The sequence below is a fragment of the Equus przewalskii genome, chromosome 3 (assembly GCF_037783145.1).
Source record: "Equus przewalskii isolate Varuska chromosome 3, EquPr2, whole genome shotgun sequence".
Taxonomy (NCBI): Eukaryota; Metazoa; Chordata; class Mammalia; order Perissodactyla; family Equidae; genus Equus; species Equus przewalskii.
The window spans coordinates 25,480,339-25,495,214 of record NC_091833.1 but is presented as its reverse complement, the minus strand read 5'-3'; positions in this window follow the sequence as shown (position 1 = coordinate 25,495,214).

The following is a 14,876-nucleotide window of genomic DNA, read 5'->3' as shown; positions in this document are numbered from 1 at the left end:
TCCTGTTTACAGATCCTTTCGGCACCTATAATTCTTCTTCTCTCCTCCCTGGGCTCTTCTTCATTGAGGAATAACTTCCATAACCATGCTCCTTGTTACCCTGAAGCATGCTGTCTCTCATTCTGCTTCTCCCTTAACGGCATAAGACATGGGGACTAAAGAAGGTGCTAGATACAGAGATCTCTGAGAACTGACTAGACAGGTCACGTTATAAAACTTCCTTAAAGATCTTTGGGATGTAAAAATACCTATGGGTTGGGGTCCAGGGAGAGGACTGAATGTGTGCAAGGCAGAGTCTTAGGTTGGCCCTGTACCTCCCCAGAAAATACATACAAGCCTGAACAATTGGTCCTGGGCAGTCTGAGGACCAGAGCCAGGCCTAGCGTGCCCTCCACAGGTCTGTGACATCCCTCGTTGTGTCTGGCCCTGAGATTGGAACTGGAGGATTGGCTTCCTATGTAGTGGTCAGAGGATAAGGATGCTGTTAGTGCAGGACAAATGGGTCGTGAGAAAGCAAATGAGGCCTCTATCACATAGACATATTTAAGGTTGAGTCCAAGTTCTTCTCTCATAATAGCATGGAAACTGACCCAGGGTGAAGCTTCTGTAGGGACAGCGCTAGGTGTAAGATAGAGTAGGTACATATTCACAATCACCCACCTGTGTGTAATCTCATGACTAGTCCTGGATATGCACTGAGTAGGGGAGCAGGGGGCAGACCATCCCTGGAACGTCTGTCCAGTCCAGAGGGGATGGCCCAGTTGAGACCACAGGCTTTATCCTCTGTGTGACCTTCAGAGAGTTCCTGCCTGTCTATTGGCTTGTACCTGGTGAAAGCCATCATTGTCACCACAGCCCCTTCTCTATTCCTTACTGTAAAATGGAGGTGCTCTTCTTCCATTATTCATTTGCATTATGATACCATGTAGCAATAATTAGTGCCACACTAGAAAGTCCTGTTACGCTCTGTCATCACGTGGATGTAGGGATAAATATGATGCTTTATTGACATTATTGTCTTTTCAATTTTTATAATTCTAATTAATAGTATTTAAATGTGCAGATGTTCTTGTAGAGTAGGGTAAGAAAATCCTTACAGCACATGAGTTTTTATGAGTTTTAAATTAGTTAGAACCCTCGTTGTAGAGCAGTGCTAATTACTGGTATAATTTTATTCCTCATAAGTAATAGCGACAGTAATGTGAGGGAAGCAGAATAATGGCCAATAATGGCCCTTGAAGATGTCCAAATCTTATTTCCTAGAACCTGTGAATGTTACCTCATGAGGCAGGACAGCCTTTGCAGATATAAGTAAGCTTAAGGATATTAAGAATGGGAGATTTTTCTGGACAACCTGCATTGGTGCCATCTCGAGGGATCCTACAAGGGATGGTGTAACTGAGCTGTAAGGAGCCCCCTCAGCTGTTCCTGAACTCCAGGGCCTGTTGCTTATTTTTTTCTTCTCATTGTCTGTGTTCTCTACCTGTTTTTTTGCTCCCTAAATCTGAAACTGATCCTTTTATAGACTACTTGGATCTGCTTTCTGATCTCTAGCACCTGCCACACTTCTGTTTTCTAAATGGGTTGGTACCCAGGACTGGGAAGGCTGGTGAGCTCCACTAGGCATGGCTTCTCCACTCCCTAGGCAAAGCATAACTCTTCCATGATTCCTGGCTAAGACATAATTCAATTCTGCCTGGCTTGACACATACAGTCCTCATACATGTGGAGACCAGCACCACCATGTCCCCTGGTTTCTGCAAATGGGTAATATAAATAAGGCTATCCAGCATATCCCTCCATTTCTTGTGGGACAAGCCTTCCAATGAAGATTCAAAAGACCCACCCAAAGACCACAAAACTCCCAAAGAACTCGTCACTCAAGAAGCTCATAACCACCTCCAAACATTTCAAATTTCGTCATTCTTGGAGTGCTGTACAAAGACTATATCTTGATCTGGGTGCTGCGAAAGAAGTGTGTATCCTTTGTCAAAATGTGTAGACGTGCATTTCGAATGTGAACAGATTTCTTTATTTCTATTATGCATCAATAGATTTCTAAAAAAATCAAGCATCAATAAACTACAAAAAATGAGAGAAAACTCACCCTTGTAAGATCCTATCTGCTCCTTCATTCAAAGCCTGTTTTATGCCGTCATACTCTCCTTCATCCAATAATTCCATCCTTAACCGTGTTCCTTCTTATCTTGAAGCAGGGTCACTCTCACCCACTGAGGGCATAAATCCTGGGCCTAAAGAAGGTGTTGGATCCAGAGATCTCTTGGATTCTACCAGACAATACATGTCATGAAACTTTCGTAAGGGTATTTGGGATGTAGAAAGGACAGTGGTGGTGTCAAGGAAGGGGCCTTTGGATGTGTGGAGGGACAGAGTTCTAGGTGGGCCCTCTATGATCCCAGGGGATACATACAGGCCTGGACAGTGGGCCTGAGAAGTGAATGCAGCCTGAGGGGCGAGGTCAGGACAAATGTGTGTATGTGTTTCAAGGGTATGGTAGTTTTTCCTCAACATGCCTGTGACATCCTTCCATGTGACCGGCCCTGGGAGAGGAGTGAGGAGATCAAGCTCCTGTGTAAGGATAAGGGATGTGAAGGCTGCCAGTGAAGGGCAGATGGGTCAAAAGAAAACAGAGGAGGCCCCCATCACTTGGACAATCTTAAATCTAAATTCAGACTCTGCTCTGACCCAGGGTGAGGCTGCTGTATGGCCATCCTGGGGTTAGGGTGGAATGAGGTACATAGACACAATCACTGCCCTGTGTGTAATCTCATGACTAGTCTTGGAGAGGCACTGGGTAGGGGAGAACCTGGGGCAGACCATCCATGGAGTGTCTGCACAGCCCTGAGAGGAGGGCCTGGGTGGGACCATAGGCTTTGCCCTGTGTCACCTCCACAGATCACCTTCCAGTGCATGGGTTTGTGCCTGGTGAAAGACATCACTGTCAGGACAGCACCTTTTTGGTTTCCTCATGTGAAATGGTGCCCTTCTCATTGTTCATTTGCATTATGCTGCCTTTGTAGCAGTAGTTAGTATCACTTTTTGACAATCTTGTTGTGCTCTGCCATCAACTGTGAAATAAGCAGAAATGTGATGCCTCATTGACATTATAATTATTTTTTACCAACATAATTGCAATTAGTACTGCTATAAACAGGAAGATGTTTTATAAAATAGAGTTAGATAATCCATATTTTAAAGTATTTTTTGAGAGACCTAAAAGAGGTGTAACCTCATTTATAGCATAATATTAATTATTGTTACCATATAATAACTACAGTATTTATTTTAAGTAAATTAACAAAAGTAATACTAGAGTCACATTTATTATGTGCTGGACACTGCTCCATGCCCTTCATATTTTTAATAGTTTAATTATTTAGTAATTATGTAATTACTCATAACTATCTTGGAAGTAAAAATTATTCCCATTTTAAATGCAGAACCATAAGGAACACAGGTGATACCCTAGATTTGATCCTAGGGTAGTTTGAGGTTGACTTCTATTCTTTTTGATACTGTTTCTTACAGAAACTTGTTACAAGTTTCTAGTATCTATGATTCATCCATATCACATTGATACAATGTTGGTGATGAAGCCAGCAAGGTCAGCTGAGAAGACGCACTTTCATAAGTTCAACTTGAGCAAGGTAAATCCTTTAAGGCTTCCCCAAACTCGTATCCCCAAGACACCCCCCACCTTGACTCTGCTGTGGCTGAGGGTGCGTGGAGGGTCTCAGGTCTCCAGCAGGTCCTGTTGAAATAACAAGACTCTGGCCTCTCACCCCACAGAAGCTCTTCAGGCCAGCTTCATGAATTCCTTTTCTCCTCATAGAGGATCAAAAGCTTTGAAAGAACATTTGCTATCTTCTAATTAGCTACATCAGTGATTCTGTGTGAGAACACCAATGAGGCAGAATACCCCGGCAAAGATTTCCTCACATGGGATATTGACCCATACCAATACCCTTCCCCTGCAGGAATCCCTCTACATGGCTTCCATTCACAGATCTGGTAACACAGAATCCTTCACATCAGGCGCTCTGCTCTGAGTTGTCCTCAGGACATTGTGCTGGCAGAATGTGCAGTCTTTATGGATTCTTTATCTGCCTCAGGGTGTGCTGAGCCTCTGAAACTGCCCACTGTAAACCATGTGTGTCCTTTTGTGGGTCTATCCAGGCACGTTGTGCTGGCTCTAATGGCGTACCATGTGTTCCCTCAAAGTTATCTGCATAACAAGGAACTATATTTTAATATGTGCCATATGGATTCCTAGGAGGTGCTCCTTTTTGAGCAAAACCAATGCTTCCTGGTGGGGTAAAGGTAGGAGGGAACTGTGCCTTAAGCATCCCCCAAAGCTGTTCCTGCAGCTCTCAGACTGTCACTTATGTTCTCTCCCCATTCCCTGCTGCTTTTCCATCTTCCCGTTCCCTGCTTTCTCTTCATCTCCCTGGATTCTCTCACTGGCCCTGCACTCTCTCCTCTTACCCAGTGCCACTCATCATCCCAATCTCTTTGACCATGTTTCCTGATCTCTCTCTCTGCTTTCTGATCCCATTGCAATCTGTGCATCTGTTGTCTGTTCTTTCTCCCTGTTCCTCTCCACCTTACTCTCAACCTGTCACCATCTCCCTGCTCTGTGGCTTCACGGTGGCTTCATTTCATCCTCTCAATACCTGATTCACTTCTCTTCTCTAATTAGAGGAGACTACAGTAACGGAGAGCAAAGGAGAACTGATTTTGCTGTACTTTGAGTCCTGTGGATAGATTTCAAAACTCATATGGGTTGCTGCTTTCCTGAATTCCTGCCCTGTCTATGGGCTCTGTCTGCTGGAAAACATTGAGTTCATTCATTTGTCCATGATCAGTTCCTGCCCACCCTCTCTACCTGGTCACTGTGAATGGGACTACATAAATAAGAGCCTCATGCATTTCACTCCGCCTCACTCAACTGGTGAGTTGTCTTAATCCCTAGGCTTAAAAACACTCCCTGAGCCCATCAACATTCCTAAACACCTTAAGACTCCAGGATGCACCAATCATCCCAAACATACCATTCTCACAAATCCCATCAGCCTCCTCCAAACCCTGAAAGCTCACCAAGCATAGGAATCCTTATCTGTGCTTGGGCATTTGTTTTGTTCTGTTTCTTCATCTGAGTGCTGCAGGTGCATGGGTGTGCAGACTTTGTTACAATTCATGGAGCTGTATGCCTATGATATCCACACATTTCCTCATATAGTTTAGGCATCAACATAATATAATAAACAAATACCCAGGTTGACAAACCTCCTCTCTGCTTCTTCATCCTATTTTACTTTGCCACTTTGAGTTCTCCTTCATCTGCAAGTCACATTCCTGACCCTGTTTTTTCCTTAATCTCAAGTACAGTCTACGACCTTATCCTGCTGAAAGTATAAAATCTGGAGTTAGAAAAGGTGCCAGATCCAGACTGCTCTGGGGTGAGGAAACTTGTTGCATCTTGTGAACCTCCCTGAAAGATTGCGGAACCCAGGAGTCACCTGGATGGGGGAGACAGGGAGGATACTGGCCTCTTTGGAGGGTTGAGTGCTTATCTGACCCCTAAACCCTACAAGGTCTTGGCCAAGCACAGGAGATGGACTTGAGACGGAAGTGTAGTGTAAGGAGTAGGGCTGTGCCTCATAGATGTCATCGGCAGCTTGACTCTTTTTCTCTGATGAGCCTATGAGGCTGGCTCCCACTCCAAGGCAGGGTAGGGCTATGGATCATGAGGTAATGGACAGGCCTGTGGAAAAGGGCACAATGCATGGGGAAAGTTTCCTGTGACATCCTCTTATCTAGAATCTGATTATTCCCTGAATCTCAATGACCCAACATATCTCTTCTTGGTCTCTTGCTCTCAGAGCCATTTTGGAGAACTACACAGCTCAAGACAGGGAGCACTTACATTGGGAGTTCACGAGTCATCGTGGCAGACTAGATGAGCCAAACAAGACCAAGACTGTCAAACCGTATCTCCTCCAAAACACCATGGGGACTTGGAGAGGCCCAGGGGTGCAGTTTATCAAGTGAATTTATTTCTGATGTGCGTGGTCTCCTGCCATGGACAGAGAAGGTCACGGGAAATGGTTATGGCCTGAGTTCACAGTCCAAAAGGAGGTTCTGGGCCATTGATGTCTGACCAGCCTATGACCTCTAACCCAATGCCTGCTTAGCCCTGGGCCTTCCCAGAGCTGGGAAGAATCTAGGGGTCTGGCTTTAGATGGGTGTGTCCAGAATATATGAAGGCATGGTGACTGCTTCCTGACCTGTAATTGTCCACTCATTAAGTCCTTGATTCAATCTACACATTTCCTTGCTTGACTTGTGCTCTTCTGTGACCCCTGCACACTGGCTCTCCAGTGGTCAAGGAGTCCTGAGACTTTTTAGGGAGTCAACAAGCTGTAGTGCAGGCCAGATGAGCTAGTTAAGGCCTCAAAGACTTAGATAAGAGGAAGCTTGCTTCTCTCCCCCATCCCATGAGGAGGCATGGACTGGCCTTGGTAATGGCTTGGGCATAGCCACCCCAGTAGTTTGGAGTAGGAGCCATGAGCATTGATCATTGACCTGTGTGTAACCCTCCAGTGAGGGCCTGACAGGTCTTGGACATTCTTAAGATAGAGGTGAAACCATTAATGTTGCACGTGATTGGCCTAGCCTAGGACCTGGTTGGTTCATAACTGGCCTTAGATCTTTGTGTGACCTCCCACAGAGGTCTACTCAAGGCTTTCGCAGGACCTGCTGTGTGGTTACATAAATAGTTGAGATCTCTGTTCTCTTCCATCAAATGGAATGATTCTGATAATTCAGTAGTTTGTGTAAGAGACTACACCAGAGGAGCTTCATCCATTCCTGGCCTTGACCTAGATGATGAGATTCTGGATTTTTGAGCTAATCTTTCAATGGAATGAGAATTTAGGGGACCATGGGAAGGGCTGAGAGTATTTTACCTGTGGAGGTGTGGTGATTTGCGGTGCTGGAAGGTGAACTGTATCAAACAGCCTTTAAGATATCCTCCAATTATTCCTGCCTCTTGGTATTCATACTTTGTGTAAACCCTTCCATTTAAGTATGTACTGGATTTAATGACTCAGTTCTGAGGCATAAAATATGGTAGAATGATGGGATGTCTTTTGTTCGGTTATAAAGACTGCATCTTCTTTCTTGGACAAACTCTTTTGATTTCCTTTCTCTCTCTTGCTCTAGGAGAAGCCAGCTGCCATGTCATGAGGTAGATGAAGAGGGTCTCAAGGCAAAAAACTGAGGTCTATCAAGAGCCAAGTAAGTTAGCTAGGGGGCAGATCCTTCTACAGTTGAGTCTTGAGATGACTGTAGTCCTGGTTTTCACCTTGATTGCAGCCTCACAGAACACCCTAAGCCATAATCACCAAAGCTAAGAAAGAGAATTTTGAAACATACTTAACTAAATTTGAAAATTTATGCTCTTTGAAAGGCACTGTTAAAAGAATGAAAGATGAGCCACAGTTTGGGGAAAAAAATTACATATCTAATAAGGGACTTTATCCTGAAAATATAAAGACCTCTCAAATCTCAACAAGAGAATGAATAACCAAATACAAAATTGGTGAAAACTGAACAACTACTATATCAAGGAACTTATATGGTAAATGAGTATATAAAAGATGCTCAACTAGTTAGTCATTGGCAAAATGCAAATTAAAACCACAAAAAGATACCACTGCATACCAATTAGAATGTATAAAATTAAAAAGTAATGAAATTTTTGGGCCAGGCCTAGTGACCTAGTGGTTAAGTTTGGCATGCTCAGCTTTGGAGGCCCAGGTTCAGTTCCCGGGTGTGGACCTACACCACTTGTCTGTCAGCAGCCATCTGGTGGCGGTTCACACACAAAAAGAGGAAGATTGGCAGTGGACATTAGCTCAGGGCAAATCTTCCTCAGCAAAACAAACAAAGAAACAAACAAAAACCAGCTCTGGCTGATGGGGTTGGGTGAGTTCCTGGAGCCCAACAAATTCTCATGAGATATCAAGACTCTAGACTCCCATAAACAGCTTTGTATTAATTATGGATTGCTGCTGTAGCAATTGACCACAAACTTAGTGGCTTAAAACAATACAAATTTATTTTCTTACAGTCCTATAGGTTAGGAATCCAACATGGGTCTCACCAGGCTAAAACTTGAAGTGTCAGTGAGTCTGTTCTTTTCGGGAGGTTCTAGGGCAGAATCTGTTTCCTCACCTTTTCTAGCTGCTACCAACTTCCTGCATTCTGTGGGTCATGGTCTTCTTCCTCCACTTCCAACGTTGGCAGTGTTGCATCTCTCTGACCATTCTTCTGTAGCCACATTTACTTTTCTGACTGAGGACCAGGAAAGGTTCTCTACTTTCCAAGATTCACAAGATTAAACTGGACCCACTCAGATAATCCAGAATAATCTCCCCAAATCAATGTCCTTAAATTGAATCACACCTGCAAAGTCCCTTTTGCTATGTAAGGTAACATAGTCACAGGTTCTTGGGATCAGGATGTGGACATCTTGGGGGAGAGGGGCATTATTCTGCCTTCCTGCTATGGACCAAATTATGTCCCCTCCACCCCAAATTCGTATGTTGAAGCCATAACCCCCAATGTGACAGTATTTGGAAATGGGACCTTTGGGAGATAATTAGGTTTAGAGGGTCAGAAACGACTCTACAGAGTTAGTCCAGGCAAGTCACTAAACAAACAAAGAAATAAAATCCAGCAACCACAACCACCTACCAAGAAAGAGCAGAATTCAAAGTTGGTACAATATACTATCTAAAATCCCAGTTTTTCAATAATGCATGCAAAGAAAAAGGAAGGTATGCCTTTGTGCAGGAAAAAATTCTCAATAGAATTGCTCTCTGAGGAGGCTGAGATATTGGACTTAGCAGAAAAGGACTTCAAAACAGGAGTTATAAATATGCTTTAAAAACTAATGGAAACCATATTTAAAAAATTAAAGAAAATACAATTCCATAACTCATATAATAGATAAGAAAAATAAATAGAAATTATAAATATGAACCAATAGGAATATCAAGAGTTAAAAAATTACAATAACTGATATGGGTAATTCATTAGAGGTGTTCAACAGCAGATTTGAGCCAGCAGAAGGAAGAATCTGCAAAACTGAAGACAGATCAATAGAGATTGTCCAACTGGGGAACAGAAAGATAAAAGAATGCAGAGAAATGAACAAATCCTAAAAGACCCTTGGGAAACCATTAAACAAATTATATTAAACATACAATGCTTGTCCCAGAAAGAGAAGGGAGAGAGAAAGAGGCAGAAAAATTTAATGGATGTGAGCTCCTCAAATTTGAGAAAAAGTATTAATATGTGTATTTAAGAAGGTCAGCAAATTTCAAATAGCTTAAACGCAAAGATATCTACATCTAGATCCTGTGGACAAGGTGCATCCAGCCTAGGCCACTGTTCTGAAGTGCCTCCCTTTGGCAATCATGGCTGAGACACTCCACAAAGTTTCTGCTGGGCTCTCAAGCTCCTTGGGGGATAAGTAGTCCACTGCATTTTATTGTCTTCTTTTGGGCATATCCATCAGGGAAATACAGGTTGATGATGGGTTCACAAATCAATTGGAATCATTCTTCTTAGTCACCTTTACACTGGGTACCAACTCTACCCACCCTTGGATTCCTTTAATTTTGTTTACTCTTTTTAGGGCTTTTTACAATTTTGTTTTTATGTTGTAACTTTTTTAATGAACTTTTAATTTTGGAATAATTTCAGATTCATAGAAAAGTTGGAAATTTATTATGGAGTTTCTGTATACCTTTCACCCAGTTTCTCCAAGGTTAACATCTTCCGTAACCATGGTATATTTGTCAAAACTATGAAATTAGTATTGATACCATACTAAGAGCTAAACTATAAACATTTTTTTAAAGTGCTAGTTCTTTTTTTTATTGTGGTAACATTGGTTTATAACATTATATGAATTTTGGGTGTACATCATTATATTTTGATTTCTGTGTAGATCATATCATGTTCACCATCCAAAGACTAATTACAATCCATCACCATACACATGTGCCTAATCACCCCTTTCACCCTCCTCCCTCCCTGCTACCCACCTGGTAACCACTAATCTCTGCCTCTATGTGTTTGTTTGTTGTTGTTTTTATTTTCTATTTATAAGTGAGATCATATGTATTTGCCTTTCTCCCTCTGACTTTTATTTCGCTTAGCATAATACCCTCAAGGTCCATCCATATTGTCGCAAATGGCCAGATTTCATCCTTTTTCTGTTTGAGTAGTATTCCATTGTGTATATATACCACATCTTCTTTATCCATTTGTCCCTTGATGGGCACTTAGGTTGCTTCCAAGTCTTGGCTATTGTGAATAATGCTGCAGTGAACATAGGGGTACATATATCTTTACACATTTGTGTTTTGATGTTCTTTGGATAAAGACCCAGCAGCAGAACAGCTGCATTGTATGGTAGTAAACTACAAACTTCATTCGTGTCAGATAATTCTTGCCCCCAAATCTTTTTTTACTTCCCTGACCAAAGCCAGGATAACAGATTACCCATGTGCCATTAGTCTTCTATATTATGTGGCAGATTTCTATCTTTCCTAGTTTTTCATGATCTTGAGAGTTTTGAAGAGTACTAATCAGGTACTCTTTTTTGTAGAATGCCCCTGATTGTTGGTTTTTCTGATGTTTTCTATTGGTTAGATTTGGATTACAGGTTTTTGAGAAGAATACCACTGAAGGGTATTCTCCTTCTCATTGCATCATATCAGGTGATGCGTGATATCATATGAATTATCACCTGACGATATTCACTTTGATCACTTGGTTAAGAAGATGTCTGCTAGGTTTCTCTGCCATGCAGTCACTGTTTTTACCTTTCCATACTTTTCATGCTTTTATTTGGAAGTGGGTAAATCACTAATTTCAGCCTACACCCAAAGAAGAGGAAGTGAAGTCCTGGGTGGATATCTATGTATGTTATTTGGAATTCTTTTATAGGAAAGATTTGCCTCTTCTTCTCATTTATTTCTTTATTCAGTCTTTTATCTACATCCGTATGATTATAGATATTTATTTTATTCTTTTGGGGTATAATCCTATACAATCATGTATTTTGGGAAATTATTCCAGTTTTAGCCTTTTGAGCTCTTTTAGATCAACTCCTGTGTCTTTTTGGTATATCTGTAACTTTTATTTATTTATTTAAAAATTGTCCATCCTTATAGACTATGTTTACGGGGCGGGGGGATGGGGGATGGAAAGAGGTTGGTTAAAGAGTACAAACTGTCTGTTATAAGATGAATAAGCTCTAGGGATCGAATGTATAGTTAACAATATAGTTAACAATATCGTATACTTGAAATTTGTTAAGAGAGTAGATATTAAGTGTTTTCACCATACCAAAAAAAGATAACTATATGAGATGAAAGATGTACTAGGTTAGCTTGCCTGTGATAATCATTTTACAATGTATATGTATATCAAAGCATCATGCCGAAAACCTCAAATGTATACATTTTTTATTAACTATATCTCAGTAAGGGTGGGAAAAAATTGTACATCCTTGATTGATGGCACTAGATGATGTCCCAGGATCACTTTGCATTTTCCCTGCTTCAGCCCTGGGATCAGCCATTTCTCCAAGGCGCTGCACTCTTTGTCACATCCTACCAAATCCTTTCCTAACCCAGGGCCTCCCAAGGGCTCCCCACAGTCAATACCTAGGAAAAAGTCCTAATATATCCCAGCCAGGGACATGCTGAGCCTGCCAGTAAAGTAAGAACAATATCTCAATATAATGGTAGTGCCTAGATGTCACGAACTGGCAAGAGCCTCGGAGTGGACACAGGACCAGAATCTGAGGTTGCTGGCCAAGTGGTACATATTGAAGATTACATTTGGATGGGGGTCCCGAAGGATATAGGATTTAACACCATGGCAGGAACTGCATTAGATGGTGTGGACATGTTTCCACATGGAATGACTAAAGTACTTAAGGGAGAAATGCCAGAATCACTATGGCGGACAGTAGAAGTAGGAAGCATAGACCCATAGAAGTAGGCATGTTAGAGTGGATAAACTCCATAAGACCAGGTAATTTTTCCCCCATGCATCTGAGGGTTGTTATGAGGCCTTGAAGTGCTTTTGAGCAATACCTGAGACTTTTCTGACCTGCTCTCCTATGCTGACTTCTAAGTCAGATGAAACAGAGATGAACAACTTGCATCAGCTGTTCAGGTAGCTCCCACGCTGGTTTGAACAGACACCTACAATAAGATCTCCTCTGTTCCTTCCTGATTCAGGCACCAGGGTGCCTCTCTGGGAATGCAGGTTGCTACTGCTTTAAAACCACTGCATGGCTGGGGAGGGGTGGAACAAGGCAAGTGAAATCACCGAATAACTTTTCTATGATTTTGAAGTCACATTTTTTTTTCTTGATTCAGCATTTGCTTGATTGCTATATGTTGTTGATTGTTTTGCAGAGTTCTGATAAAACGGGTTCTGACATAGTCTGCTTGTTTTGTGATGTGTCTGTGAGGAGATGAGAGCTTGGAGCTGGCTACACTGCCATTTTGCTGACATTACTTCTCCAGATATAGGTTTTTAAATACCATTCTCTGGTTTAAAAAAATATAGGCTTTGCAAACTGGTGCAGAAGCCAACCTGAAATTGCTCACAACAGGCAAAGTTGGAACAATTTGAGCAAATACCCAAATAATAATAGTACTGGATTATAACTCAAGAAACAAAATAAATATCCACCAGTCTACAATAATATAGATGAATAATCGAATAAATAAATAGATAGGGGAAAAGGGGTGGATCTTCCTTACAGAACTTGAATTAATTCCAATTACCTTCTCTCCCCTGGAATGTGGGCTGGATTCAGTGACTCGCTTCCAAATGAGGGTATAGGAAAGGAATGTGAAAAGTGGCTTTACAGTGGTTGACATCACCAGAGAGATGTGCAGAGATAATGCATCCCTGATGTGACTTGAGAAGGGCACTTGTTTGTGGTGCTTTTTTCCATCAAAGCCATAACCTCAGCCTAATAATGAGAATACAGGAGACAAACAAAAATTGAGAGACATGGTACAAAATACGTGAACAATACTCTTTAAATTTTCTAAGCTATGGAAAACAAAGAAGGACTAAGAGACTGTCACAGATCAGGGGGAGGCATAGGAGATATGGTGACTAAATGCTGTGATATTCTATATTAGATTCTGGCACAGCAAAAGGACATCAGTAGAGAAACTGATAAAATCTGAATAGAGTCTGGCATTCAGTTAATGATACTGTACCCAAGCTAATTTTTCAGTTTTGACAAATGTACCCTGGTTATGTAAGATGTTCTCATTAAGGCAAACCAGGTGAAGGGTATAAAAAATTCTATGTATCATCTTAGAATATATTCTGCAAATCTAAATTTATTCTAAAATCAAAAATTGAATAGAATAAAAAATAGAGAACACACTGTTTCTGACAGACTCTGGAAAAGTTCGATGTTGATAAATTATGTTAAAAGGATCAGTTCAATCAGCTCCCCCGAACATTCGTTGTTCACACCTCATTTATGCTGTAAATCCTCTTCAGTTCCAACTTGCATCTTATAGTGTTTTCATAGTGTTTAGGGTACTTTGTTTTGCTTTCTGAAATGTTTTAAAGTAGTCAAATTTATTAATGACTGCCTTCATATATTGTACCTTATGTATCTTGAAGTCCTAAAGATTCTCCTTTGTGTCATCATGAAAGTTTAGAAGTTTTGTGCTGTGGGAATTAGAATATCCTCCCCTCTCTCACCCAGTGATTCTTGCTTCAGCAAAGCATCTAGCGAGGCTTCAGAGAATGTCAGGTGGAGTTTGATCCTGGGTCTCTCCGGATCCACTTCTTCATCTAGGCTCTGCTTTGCTTTGGATGGAGTGAGGAGATAGGAATTTTGGAAGGAGAAGGGTTAGGGTCAGGCTTGAGGTTGCTGTATGAATAAGAGCTAAAAGGTGAATAAAGAATTCAGAGGATCAAGGGTATTTGTCATCAGGGTGGCGTTTGTCACCCTGAGATTTATTTTATTTTTGTAAATTTTATTGATGCATATACTACTGGCAGAAAGTGAACAAAAATTAAGTGTGCAACTAAATAAACTTTCATAAAGTTATCCCAGCTTGTCACCACATCAAGGAACCGAACACTATAACCCAAGCAGTCCTTGGGTTCAGAGTTGTAAACGGACTGGCTGGAGGAGTCTTTGGAGTGAAAGTGAAGTGGGCTAGGGGAGCTTCTGCATTCAGAGTTGTTATTTGTGGACTGGATGGAAGAAGGGTCATTGGATTTAGAATTGGGTGGGTTGGTGGGATCATTGGATGGGATGGTGGACTGGTGTCCAGAGGGGTTATCAGATGGGGAGGAATTGTTGGAATTCAGGTTGTAAGCGGGCAGGTATGTATCAGGATTCATCACTGGAGGGGGACCATTAGGCTACACCTCAACTTGCCTCCGTGAACAGTGATCAGATTCTGAGGGGCCACACATGGAAGATATGGACTGGCTTCCTTCCCATATACTATAGTCACAGTCTCTTTGTTTCCACACACACTCTGTGAAACCAGGTTGAAGGCAGGGGCATACAGACAGCGGAGGCAGGGTTGAACCTAGGGGTGGAGGGAGATACAGGACTTGTTGCCACTCTTTTCCCACCTCTAGTTCACAAGCCCCATCCTGAAAAGACAAGGGCAACAGGGGTCTAAATACAAGTAGAGGCTAAGGGGGGACAGTGAGAGGTGCCAGGGAACAGGAAGGAAGCAGAGGGGAGGCCAGGGAACAGGAAGGAA